Source organism: Vanellus vanellus (genome assembly GCF_965231255.1).
Source record: "Vanellus vanellus genome assembly, chromosome: Z".
In the NCBI taxonomy this organism is placed as follows: Eukaryota; Metazoa; Chordata; class Aves; order Charadriiformes; family Charadriidae; genus Vanellus; species Vanellus vanellus.
The window spans coordinates 86114430-86127421 of record NC_138908.1 but is presented as its reverse complement, the minus strand read 5'-3'; the positions used below and the strand labels follow the sequence as shown (position 1 = coordinate 86127421).

The 12992-nt window shown below is 41.5% G+C and overlaps 1 protein-coding gene across 3 annotated transcripts in view; it reads left to right on the top strand.

The window, feature by feature from the left end:
• Nucleotides 1-12992, top strand: part of DYM (dymeclin) — a 244951-nt gene that overhangs the window by 43804 nt on the left and 188155 nt on the right. The gene's annotated exons all lie outside the window — the stretch shown is intronic.

Here is a 12992-nt window from a genome sequence, read left to right as displayed (position 1 = left end):
TCATAATTGGAACCATATGTTCCAGCTTGTTTACCGAGAGCGCTGCAGCAAGTTTCACGAGGTGTGTTGGTGATTTATCTCCCTGACATTTATCCTGATATTCCAAAACCTGAGCGGCTTCAAATAACCCATTATGAAAAAAAAGAAAACATGTTGGCTCAAAAATTATTTTTCTTCTTTAATTCTTCAGGGGAATTGCTTGCTAAAGGAAACCAAGAATCAAGCTGATGTATTGTAACAAAAAAAGTTTGAAAACTTGATATCTTGCAAGCACTAGGGCTAGGAAAAATGAATTTTATATTGGTGAAGAGGAGGCATTTCATGCTTTCCAAACTCTCCTTAGCTCTGGAGAAGTACAGAAATTGAGGTAAATGCAATATTTTTAAAATAACTGATTATTGAAATTTTATAGTTTTATAAGAAGTGTAATACTTGAGTTTTTCTTAAAGCTCTACAAATTTCAACTAGGGGATGGTAAGAAATCTGTACCACTTCACTTTACAATCAAGTGTCAAGGCACGTTCATCTCCTACATAGTATTTATTTGAGCAAGAAATGTGAAAATGCTTTCACAAGATTGTAAATACCATTATTTCCACTTCATTTTTGAACATACTGCAAATGATAAAGAGGGTTGACCGTACCAACTAAGAAAAGGACCAAAATCTGGGATTAAAGTCTTCAGGTTCAACATCTTCTTCCAGTAGGCCACCGTGCTGGTCATGAAGTATTAACAGCTCTTGAACTTTTTGGTGGTCATCCTTCTGGATGATAGGTACAGAGTACATAGGGTGACCCAAAGGGTGGGGTGTTTTGCGCTAATATGGGATATTAAAGTAATACCTGTGAGTTATAACTCCATAAGGCATTTATTCTTCATAATTTTGAAAATATCTGCAGTAAACCACTGAGGATGTGGTGCTCTGCTGGACGTTTTCTGATGAAAACGGCTCGGTAGTTCAGGAAAAAGGAGGGTCTGGTTTCAAGTGCACTGATACCGTGTTATGAATGGGTTTACTGTTGATGTCTGATTACTGGCAGGTCCCTTGAAGGGGATGGAAAGTGAATGGACAGGAGAAGCTGAGCTGCATTTCATAGAATCATAGACTGGTTTAGGTTGGAAGGGACCTTGAAGATCATCTCGTTCCAACCCCCCTGCCCTGGGCAGGGACACCTCCCACCAGCCCAGGTTGCTCCAAGCCCCGTCCAACCTGGCCTTGAACACCTCCAGGGATGGGGCAGCCACAGCTTCTTTGGGCAATTTCAGGTCAGGGTGAGGAACACTGATAAAGTACAACAATATTAATTTTTTTTCTGATTGCTCTGTGTCAAAATTAGCAGATCTGCTAATTAAATTAATCCAAAGATGCATTTGTTGTTCTATTACACATTGACTGGTTTCACTTTGTTCTCCTGCCAGATTCTTCTGTACCACCTATTGGGGTGGGAGTGTTTGGACATCAGGTCATTCAGATAAACACTCGTCCCAGTTCAGCACGGCAGGGGAGTTGATTTGCCTCCCGGCTGGCACGTGCACTTCTCCTTCAACACCTTTTTGGGGTTAAATTTTGTTTTGCAGTTATTGGTTGCGTCTTTAAAGACTCAAGAAATGGAAAGGCTATGCTGTGGACTGTAAAGTTGCCATGTTATTTTGAATTTTTTCTTTATTATCTTATTTTTCTTTTATTTATTTTATTATATATGTATTATAGGTGATGTGGGGAAGCTGAAAGTGTGTGTGTTCTGTTTAGTTCCCTTTTGCCTTTAGCTTCCTGCTCCTTCCCCAAAATAAGTCATGATGGGTTTGTGGGGTTTTAGTGCATCTGCAGTGAAAATCTGTATTTTAACCACTTCCCCACATAACTCCTGAAGTCTGGTGGGTTTTTTTAACAAGTACAAGGTGAAAGAAAGAGAAGTTTATTTATATGATATCTATTATGTTGAGCATAGAGTGAACTACTGATAGGAGCAGCATAAGTCAGTTGTGGAAGTATTGTGTCGTGATCAAATTAGTCGAAGCTCTTGAAACAGTTTTATTTGCCTTACCAATAATTTTGTCAGGGGAGAGGAGAAATTGCTTCAAAGTTTAAAATAAATTAAGACAGCCTTTGCCTTGGAAAGGGAGTGGAGTTTAAAAATAAAAAACCTGGAGTACATTTTCCCAGTTGGGGATGGAATCATATGTGACTGGGAGATGAGGGAGGCGACGTCTGTCACTTAAGTGGACAAGAGCAGTATTTGCTTACCTCTTAGTTGCATCCTTAAATTAACGCAGCGGATCTTCTTAAATATACATCTTGGAGATACAGCAGAGTTTACGGTTTTCCAATCATCAGTGGACATTTTAATTTCCGGAACAGATCAGATCTCGTATATGAATTTGGTATGAATATAGCCTTAATCTGTGATGTCAGTTTACTCAACTGCAATGTTTAAATATAAAGAATATTTTACATAAGGAGCTTGCAGATGAACTCTTACTTAACGCTGATACTTACAAGACGAGAATGTTCCTTGCAGAAAGCAGTAGCTGTCTTGCCGATGCTTAGAACCTGTCCAGAAGGAGGTGGATAATTAACTACCTTGTTAATGAAGTCGTTAATGCAAGTGGAAAGTTGTCATTCTGGCTGTTGAATACACGTGGTGCAGAGGAATACTCTGCTTTTAGGATATGATGACCGTGGTAGGTTTTGCAGGGACTCTAAAGGAAATGAATCAAAACGCCAAGTGTATTGTGAAACAAAACTTCCACTGGTGCCGAAACTCAAAATCAGATGAACACTTGAATCTGGTTTAATCTGTAATGAAAATAGTTGTGTGCATTAGGACATCTGTAGTTCAAAATTTCAGCCTCGACCAGAACCATAAATCTGTAATTTTTATTTTGTTACGCTACATTGTTTTTAGTTGGTTGTGTAGTGCATTTTTCAAATTGCAGTCAATATGGGAAGAGTACATCGACTTTGCATAGTGCGAGAGAAATGTTTTGGAGGATGACATACTACGAAAATCTTGGCTGTGACGAGTTTTGTAATTTTGAGGTAGTACAACCTTGCTGGAGCCACGCTCCATCTGGATGGGGCTCATAGTATGTTTTCTCTTGAGCCCTGTTGGGTATGTACTTAAGAGCACATATTTACCCTATTGCTTGGATGGGCTGACGTGTTTGATGTTTCGAGGGATATTTTCACAAATAATTTCATTTCAACAGCTGTAGTTTCTAAAGAACATTTTTTGTTTGAGAGGGAAAATGTCCCTCTTTACGTTTAAGCCTAAAACAGCTTGGAATTCTTTCCATCTTTCTTTATTCCTGTGGATTACAGCTGTACTTCCTTGTTTTTGTAGACCCATGGAGGAGCTAAGCTCTGCAGAGAATGATCGAAGATTTAACGAGGCCTTTGACTAAAATCTTTGTCTTAAACCAACAAAGACAAACCTTTAATACGATTATAACATAGTTATTTTTTTACTTAATGTTCTAGAAGAGCCAATGGTAATTAAATGTGTTCTGCCAAACTGTAGTTTCCAACACAAGTATGAGATTTTTACATAACCTGATAAATGGCTATTTTTCCTTTTGAACAAGCCATCAAAAACATTTTCCTTCTTTCTGCGAAAGCCTTCCCAGCCAAATTAGAGCAAAGCCAAACAGATCATGTGCTTAGCAGTGTATTAGTAGGAACTATTTTAACAGTTGCAGATTTAAATTTTATTTCCTTGTCCTGAAGCCAGTTACTATTGTTGAGTAATTTGGAACTTTTCTTTTCTGATTGAAGTTTTAAGTTGTTGGGATGTGGTAGTTGTAGTATAGAGCAGCGAACGTTAATTTTCATGACAGTTGGGTTTGTTTGTCAATTTTTCTCTTTCAAGCGAGTGGCATTTTCCAGAGTGACTCACTTTGGGGAAAGAAAAATACTATTAACAAGAAAAGAATGTGGCACCTAGGAATAGACATCCCGGTGAAAAGAATGGATTTCCATTATTGAAAAAGAAATTTCTGTATTACATGGAAATTCAATTATTATCCTTATAGGAAAGTGTGAATTTTTCTTGCTTCTCGGTAATTTGCTTTTTATTTGGATTTGGAGTTTGCACCAGTTTGTGTCCAGAGCCATGCCGCTGCCAAGCTGTGTCAGTCAATGTCTTGCTGATGGCTGTAACTGTCACAGGTGGGGGGACGTGGCTCAGACCAAAGTGATGTGCTGCTTTTGTGCGTGCTGGGCTCTTGGCTGGGAGGGCGCAGCCACATGAGGACAAGCTTAATGACAAAGCTTCGCCCCCATCATTTGGGCCTCCCCTTGCTGCGGGTGAAGGGCTGGAGCAAGTGGGAAGAAACTGCACTTTGCTGGTGTCTGCTGTGCTAAGGATGCTTTGCTGCTGACGGTGGCATTCCCAAAGGTGTCCACAAGAGAAGGTCTTTGAGGCTTAGAAGAATAGCTTTAATGTTGTCCTGGTGGTATGGTCATGATGATCTACGAAAGGGAGGTTTGTAGAGAGAGGCAATATTTCAATGGGCTATCACAGCCCAGGAGGCCAACCGCATCCTGCGCTGCATCAGAAGTGTGACCAGCAGGTGATTATGCCCCTCTACTCTACTGTGGTGAGACCCCACCTGGAGTACTGCCTCCAGCTCTGGAGCCCCCAACATAGGAAAGACATGGACCTGTTGGAGCAGGGCCAGAGGAGGGCCACAAAGATGCTGGGAGGGCTGGAGCACCTCTGCTGTGAGGACAGGCTGGGAGAGTTGGGGATGTTCGGCCTGGAGAAGAGATGACTCTGGGGAGGCTTTATTGTGGCCTTCCAGTATCTGAAGGGGGCCTACAAGAAGGCTGGAGAGGGACTTTTTACTAGGGCACATAGTGATCGGATGAGGGGGAATGGCTTCTAACTGGAAGAAGGTAGATTTAGGTGAGATACTAGGAAGTAATTTTTCATGCTGAGGGTGGTGAGCCCCTGGCGCAGGTTGCCCCAAGAAGCTGTGGCTGCCCCATCCCTGGAGGTGTTCAAGGCCAGGCTGGATGGGGCTTGGAGCAACCTGGTCTGGTGGGAGGTGTCCCTGCCCATGGCAGGGGGATTGGAACTGGCTGATCTTCAAGGTCCCTTCCAACCTAAACCATTCTGTGATTCTATGATTTTGCATTAGACCAGTTACTGCAGCTGGAATGACACAAGGATGTATGCGAAGTGTTAACACCACACATGTGCTACCCAAACCATCTTCAGATAGCACAGCTTCCAAAAATTTACCCTTAGGAGAGGGCTTAAAGGCTTTGATGTTGGCACCCAAAAGACGATTTCTCTAACTGTTTCACTGGGAACAGTATTGGGGTCCTGAAATATAAATTCTGTTAGCAGCGCCATAGCTGGAATACAGCTTTATTCATTTAATCTTTCATTGACAAATGTTTGCGTTTAATAAAACTAAGCTTTTTAAACTCATAGCTCTATCTCTTTCACTGTGGAACATAAGGAGTAGGGAGATAAGAGGCTGGAGAGGAAGGCACAGAAGCAAGTCCCTTCTTGCACGAGTTTGCCATATTATCTTTCGGTCCTTTCCATCTTTAGTTTCCGTTCTGTAAGACGGAAGGAATGGGGGTGGCATGGAGCTGGGAAGGTGGTGTAGATGTAGGGAAGAGGATGACTCTGATATCTCTAACTCAGCTACAATTTGGCCGGCTAACATGAAAACTCTTAACTAAATCTAAATTACTGTTGTGGGCATAAAAACATTCTTAACAAAGAAGTTAATGGTAAACAAATTGTCTTTGTTGGGGTATCATTTGGGGATTGCTCATGCAAAACAGAGAGCACGTTGGTCTGACTGGCTCTTGCACGTCCTTTTTATTGAGCATGTTAAGCAAGTGCTTTCATGTTTGGCCTTTCTATATAGGTTTCTGGATAGTATTTCTTCCTCTGTGCCAGGCATCGCCCTCTTTCCCCCTCATTTGGGAGCATTTTGTGAGGTTTGAAGTAGACTGTTATTGGGGAACTGCTGCAATTCAGTGGACAGATTTTCCTTGGCTGAGATCCAAACCGTGTCTTCCTGTTGTGGATATTAATAATGACAGAGTTGAGACCTTGTCACTTCTCCGCTGAATAGCGTAGGTAATAAATTCGGAAATGGGGTTTCATAAGAGAATTGTGGTCAGGAACAGGACAAGGTTTGCTGTCTAAATGAAAAATTTCAGAATGAGTCTAACTCTGGAATAGTTCCTTGTAATTGTTAAAGGACTAAATTTCTTAGCTTTCCTGCTAATATTTTGAATTTTTGCTCGGCAGTATGAGAATCTGTAGCTGATAAATATACAGACCTGTAGTCTCAGGCTGAAGTGAAAAATTGTATTTTCCCATTGGTCTTGGTTCACACAAAACCGCTCACATTAAGTGAGATGCTTTTTGTGCTACAGCATTCAAAATCAGTTAAAGTCCATTTATTTCTGCCAAACACATACATGAGTCTTCTGTATGAAACAGTTCTTGTAGGATTTCCAGTTTTAACCTGTATCTGGGACAATGTACAAGTCTTTAGGGTACTTGGGGGTGAAGGATGTATATCAGTAGGCTTTCCCAGGTCAGCTTCAGCTGCCATCAATAATAAGGCTTCAATAAGGTATTTAAGGTTGGCGTCCCAGATTCATCGTGCACTTCACATCTTGTGAAGACTATACCTAAAATGTTTAGATGTTCATCAGAAGCCCCACTCCTAGAACACACGGTGATTTTGTTGCCCGTGAGCCAGCAATGTGCCCTGGTGGCCAAGAAGGCCAATGGCATCCTGGGGTGCATTAAGAAGAGTGTGGCCAGCAGGTTGAAGAAAGTCATCCTCCCCCTCTACTCTGCCCTGGTGAGGCCACGTCTGGAGAGCTGTGTCCAGTTCTGGGCTCCCCAGTTCAAGAAGGACGTGGAACTACTGGATAGAGTCCAGCGGAGGGCTATGAAGATGATAAAGGGAATGGAGCACCTCTTTTATGAGGAAAGGTTGAGAGACCTGGACCTGTTTAGCCTGGAGAGAGAAGACTGAGAGGGGATCTCATCAATGCTTATCAATATTTAAAGGGTGGGTGGCAAGAGGATGGGGCCAGACTCTTCAGTGGTGCCCAGCGACAGGACAAAGGGCGCAAACTGGAACACGGGAAATTCCATCTGACCATGAGGAAAAACGTTTGAGGGTGGCAGAGCACTGGCACAGGCTGCCCAGAGAAGTGGAGTTCTCCTTCTCTGGAGATACTCAAAACCTGCCTGAACGCCTTCCTGTGCGACCTGCTGTAGGTGCCCCTGCTCTGTCAGGGGGTTTGGACTAGATGATCTCCAGAGGTCCCTTCCAACCCCTGCCAGTCTGTGATTCTGTGGTTATAACAGAATGTATGGGGCTGTCAAGAGGATGTTCTGCATCAGATCATCTTTCTTTCCACCGTGAGACCTGGAATCACCGCTCTGTGTCGTTGCTGTCTGTAGCAGGCAGAGTCTACAAAAGTGATACGTCCTGGTGGATGCTGATGGTGAGTGCTGTGGCTGAAGGGTTTTAGGAAGGGGCAGCAGGCACATCTTACACAGAGGTTTGCTTTTCATTTCTGGGGGGATTTTTGTTTTCTTTTCCACCTTTCTCTTCTTTTAGAGAACTGGGGAGTGGGAAGCTGAACTCTGGCATTTCCGTTTATTAAAAAAAAAAAAAAAGAAGGTAAAAGAAGAGAAGAACTTCTCCTAGCGTCCTATTATAACTCCTCCTCCTGCAAAATGCATGCTCACCCTTCCTCCTGTTGCTGGGCTCAGGAGACACTGCCTGGGGGACTGCCAGCACCCTCAACTGCTCTACCTGGAGTATCCGAATCTGCTCTGCCACTCAGAGTGTATTGTCAGTCCGTAATCTTTATTTTCACATTAGAGAAATTTAACCATTAGAAACCCTGAGTTGTCTGTCATAGAGCTCGGTTTGAATCCTTGGGGGAAAAAGTGGGTTTATAAATTCTTTTGAGCTTTTAGAAGAAACTAGTTTTCCGCAGATCTGAATTAGGGCTTAAACGATCTAGGACTTTGCAGGCAAGAAATAGCTCTTTCGTGACTGGTTCTTACTGTACCGGTCGTGTAATATCTGCCTGAATGCGTTGCTTTGTGAAGTGAAATTCGAAAAAAGTGGGGAGAAGGATTAAGCAGTAGAATATAGGGGAAGTGAATCATTTTGCTGAGAACGGTCTTAGCTATTTTTCCTACACATTCTCAAGGAAAATCCTGTGTTATAGTTATCGGACTTCCCAATTTTTCGTTTGGCCTGGCAAAAGAACATGTCGTTTCTTTAAGCAGAAATGGAACTAGAGGCTGCGTGCCTGAGGGCTTTTCTTTTTTTCCCAACGGCATAAGCTGGTCTTACATTACTCTCTGAATACTTTGCTTTAGAAGTTTTTGGAATTAAACATATGAGAAGCTACGCAGCTCTTTGCGCAAAGCGAACAGACCTGTGCGTTGCCATTAAACATAGACGACACTGGCAAATTCTGCCATGTGTGGTGTAAAAGCCTTCCTATTGCTCCACATGGCAAAGGATGGGTATTTATGGCTTTCAAGCTGGGTATGGTGTGGGTTCTGGGGTGGTGTTATGCACAGAGCCATCGCGTGCTTGTGCAGCATCCCAATAGCTTCAGTGGAAATCTTCTAAGATGAGAACCTAAACTTTCAACACTTCAGCTTTAGCAAAGGTCCTGAATGCTTGGAGGGAAGAAGGGACACTTCTTGAGATGCTCTGTAATTTATAGTGATGGAGGAAATACAGGAGCATTTCATTTTTCCTGCTATACCTGGAGTATATTGGTTTTTCTCTTTTAAACAATTATGTTGAAAATGATCAGAAACCCACAATTAGAACACGTGTAAAGTCACAGGATTTTAAGTGTTTGAAGAAGGAAAATGGTGTAGCCTTCCGCTTATAGACCAGGTGGTACAACGTATGTGGAGCACCTTACTATCTGGTGGGAATGTTGCGATAAAACGTCTCCGGCCACTTTCAGTCCCGAGGCTGTACATGACATCTTTCAGATGAAAGAGCTTAAAGCTTAAGATTCAATTTCAGCATTTCTTGATATCTTGATATTTAAATAATACTAGTATTTCTGTAGTCAACTGCGAACACTTTGGTATTTTGTGTTAAGTGCTGTTTCTTATAGGAAAGTGTGACAAATGGAACAAAGGAAGTCTGAAGAAAACAGTTTTACTAAACAGAGGGCATAATTACTTTATTTTCCAGGTACAACGTTTGGAACACTGTTGAGTTTCTGTAGTGTAAGGTCAAGCAAGATATGATGGGGACAGCCTTTTTAGCAGGGCTTGTAGCAATAGGATGAGGGGGAATGGGTTTAAACTAAAAGAGGGGAGATTCAGACTAGATATAAAGATGAAATTGTTTATGCTGAGGGTGGTGAGCCCCTGGCGCAGGTTGCCCAGAGAAGCTGTGGCTGCCCCATCCCTGGAGGTGTTCAAGGCCAGGTTGGACGGGGCTTGGAGCAACCTGGGCTGGTGGGAGGTGTCCCTGCCCAGGGCAGGGGGTTGGAACTAGGTGATCTTCAAGGTCCCTTCCAACCCAAACCATTCTATGATTGATTCTATGTCCTGGTATTGCATTTCGAACAACTGATCAGAGGAAGTGAAGCAGCTGCTTGCAACTCTGTAACCTGCAATGTCCTGGAGGAAAAAGTAAAAATAAAATTTTTCTTCCTAATAATCCAATGAAGACAACAGCTACTTGGCCTGTGCTTGCAAAGTCAGATAACTTGTAATATCGGGTGTTTTGAACAATGATTTTGGACTTCTTGAAATTGCTATTTGCTTGAGGTTGTGTAGGCTTTTTAGACCATGATATTCTTCTGGCAATGGGAATGAGAGCAAAACCACTCCTCATCCTGCTATAATGAGCGCTGCTTTTCCGTTTCACAATGTGGCGAGATGAGCCATAGAGAGACTGCGTTTCATCCAAACACGCGTGGGGCTGACTTCAGAGCTTCTCAGGGCACTAGTCCAGACTTCATACAGTCACACCTTCACTGAGGAATCTTAATTCAGTTGAAAATATGGATATTGGAAACAATTTCTTTCCCTAAAAGCTGATAACCTTCTGGAAAGAGAACCAGAATGGTTGATGTTCATGGTGGGCCACTTTGGGTGTTAGTACGTGCACGTGAAGGACTTGGTTCAAACACGTGTGTCTCTGTACACGTGTAAAATAAGTTATCTGTACGTTTTCTTAATGATCCAATTGTTCAATCTTGAGAAAACAAATGAAGAGCAACAAATCTGGAGTAGCTTTTTTGGAATTAAAAAAAAAAAATCAACTAAATAAGATCTGTTATGAGAAGAATGGCAAGTCTGGGCACTGCTCCAAGCAGATGCATTCCCATACTGGAATAAATAGGGGACTCCATTGCTACGAAGTCTGACCTTACTTGAGATTATCCATGGGTTTTTCTGTTGCCAAACACTTGGTAGAACAGATCGGACGACTGTAATCAGAAAGCCCTTGAGATGGCTTTTGTTCAACTTCTTTAAATTACTTTGCCTGTGACCGAGAAGGGAGAGGAGGCAAAGTGTTCTTCCGTTGATATCTTCAGAAGCAGCATTGGGCTTCCAAGGTCTCTCTCAAACAACATCTGGAGCATCTGCTCCCAAAATCAAATCTCAGATCTGCACACCGCAACTTGTAGAGGTAGGCCTGCTGTTTCAGCTCACCTCAGTCATCGAACGATGGTTGCTGATACGCTTAAACATAATCTCACTTTGTTATGGAACAATCTTTACTGATTTAGGTGTATTTTTTTTTTTTTCCCTCCTTGACTTCCTCTTCTTTTTTTTTTTTTTTTCAGTTTGGGGATTTTGGATGCCGTCGTTTCTGTTAAAAGTTAAATTAGGGATTTGCTGCACAACGTAGTCTTCAAGGTGGTGTTTGTTGCTTCTAGGTCAGAGGAGCCTGGGAGACGGACAGAAACTATAGAGCCTCTGATTTTTTTTTTTTTTTTGCTATGGTTTTTCTTGGACAGGCATTACATGTAATCCAGGTTAGCGAACTTTTTATTATATAAAGGCTTTATGCAATTGAAAGCGCGGCATTTTTCATTTCTGCAATTAAGAAAGTTGTCCTGAAATAGTCTTAGCAGAGATGGAAAATGTGCTCATTAGCCACGTTCCTATTCTTGCCCAATGTTCTGTTTAATTTTTCTGTAAACTTTTGACTTGCAATGGCTGCTGTCACTACATTTTTGTTATAATTGCTCTATTGGTTAGAATTGCTTATTAGTGAAGATTTATATAAATTTTCCCGTTCTCGAGATCTATTTACTTTCCCTATGCCCAGTTCTAAAACACTCTGAAGCTTTGCAAAAGTTGTACTGTTTCCCAAACAAACAATTTTTTAGCTGCTGTAGCAGTCGCAAAACAAAGTCCTGGTGACAGCCCTTGGTGCAACCGAGTGATTTAATTGCAGCATTAAAATGAACAAACGCCGGGAAAATTATTGAGTGTGGCTGCTCTGAGTGGATTTGCCATTTATGCTGGTGCTGCTTCATGACTCAAAAATACATTATGTTTAATATGGGCTCTCCTGGGACCGTGTGAGTTTACTAAATAAGTGTATTGAGTGATACCAAGAAAACAATTAGTAGACTGTAAGTCCCGTCTCTTCCTCCACTGTTTTTCTCTTCCCTTGGTGAAGTCTGTCTGCTTGGAAAAGTCTCTCAGAACCAAAGGTTTAGGTAAACTTACTTTGAATGACATATAGAGAATAAAATCTCAATTAATTTCTCTCTCAGTCAACTAAAAGGTTTTAAACTTGGTCCTGTGTAGCTTTTTCTGGTCAGGTTAATGATTTGTCACACAATTCATAGCTACTTGTGGGATTTTGGTTCTTGCTAAACAGAAAAGGTTTATCTTTGCCTTTTGGCTTCTTAGGATTTTGACTGGAAGAAGCAAAAATAACCTTGTGCGCCTTTGCAGTTTGTGTATTGGAAAATAATGTGTTCTCAATCACTGTTACAGTGTTTCTCTTCCTGTCTTTTTAATAGCATCTCCCCCCCCCCCTCTGTGTTTTGCATTCTCTCGCCCCACTGCAACCGTGGCAGTCTCTTAAAACTCCTGGCATGCCCTGGTATTTTAAGTCATTTTTAAAGTCATTTCAGCATCTTATCAGTATGTCAAGAACTGGCTTATTTGCAAATTGCAGTAGTCATTTCGGAAAGCATCTAAACCATCTACAAGTTTGCTTCGGCGTACATTTAGAGCTCTTCAGTTAATTAATTTGAAATTAAATTTTCACTGTGGTTTGGCACATACTTGAAGCAAGCACAAGGCAAGTGCTAAAGATGGAAACCTGAAATACTTGTAATTATTGCACCTTATGTACAAATTAATCCCTTTGTTGTGTAGAACTGACATTTTCTCTGTCGCTTTACCCTCCTTAGGAGGCAGGCTTTGAAAAGAAATAATGACTGTATAAATTAAAATTTCTAGTTCTGTCTGCTTCGTGTGGGTGTCATGCTAGACATAATTCCTTATGAAGTGCGGTGTCCGTTATGGAAATCATCAGTGTATCCTTTCTCAAGCGTAGGAAGGGATTTTATAATCTGCTCGAATGCCAAATGCTTTTAACTAGAATTGAATGTGGTCCACTCTCCATAAATTATAATCATGCACACGTGTGGGTGTCTTATCATTAAACTCTTATGTCTGTGTGAGAAGTGTGGGAGGTAATAAAAGCTTGGGACATAATAGTTGATAAATTGTACATTTTCTCTTTAAAATCTGTTCTGAATGTATTTTGGAGTCCTTTAATTCACATCTTCCTCAAAGAAATTAATGCTGTGTTTGCTCAAAAGGATATTAGTTAAGCGGTTTTGGTTTATTTTTCTCTTTCAGGCTTGTACCGAATGGTGATTAAAAACTAGTTAATGAGGTCCATAGGCTCTGCTTGAGTATGTAAGGCATGTTTACGCAACTTCATGCTGTTTTTAGGGATTTGA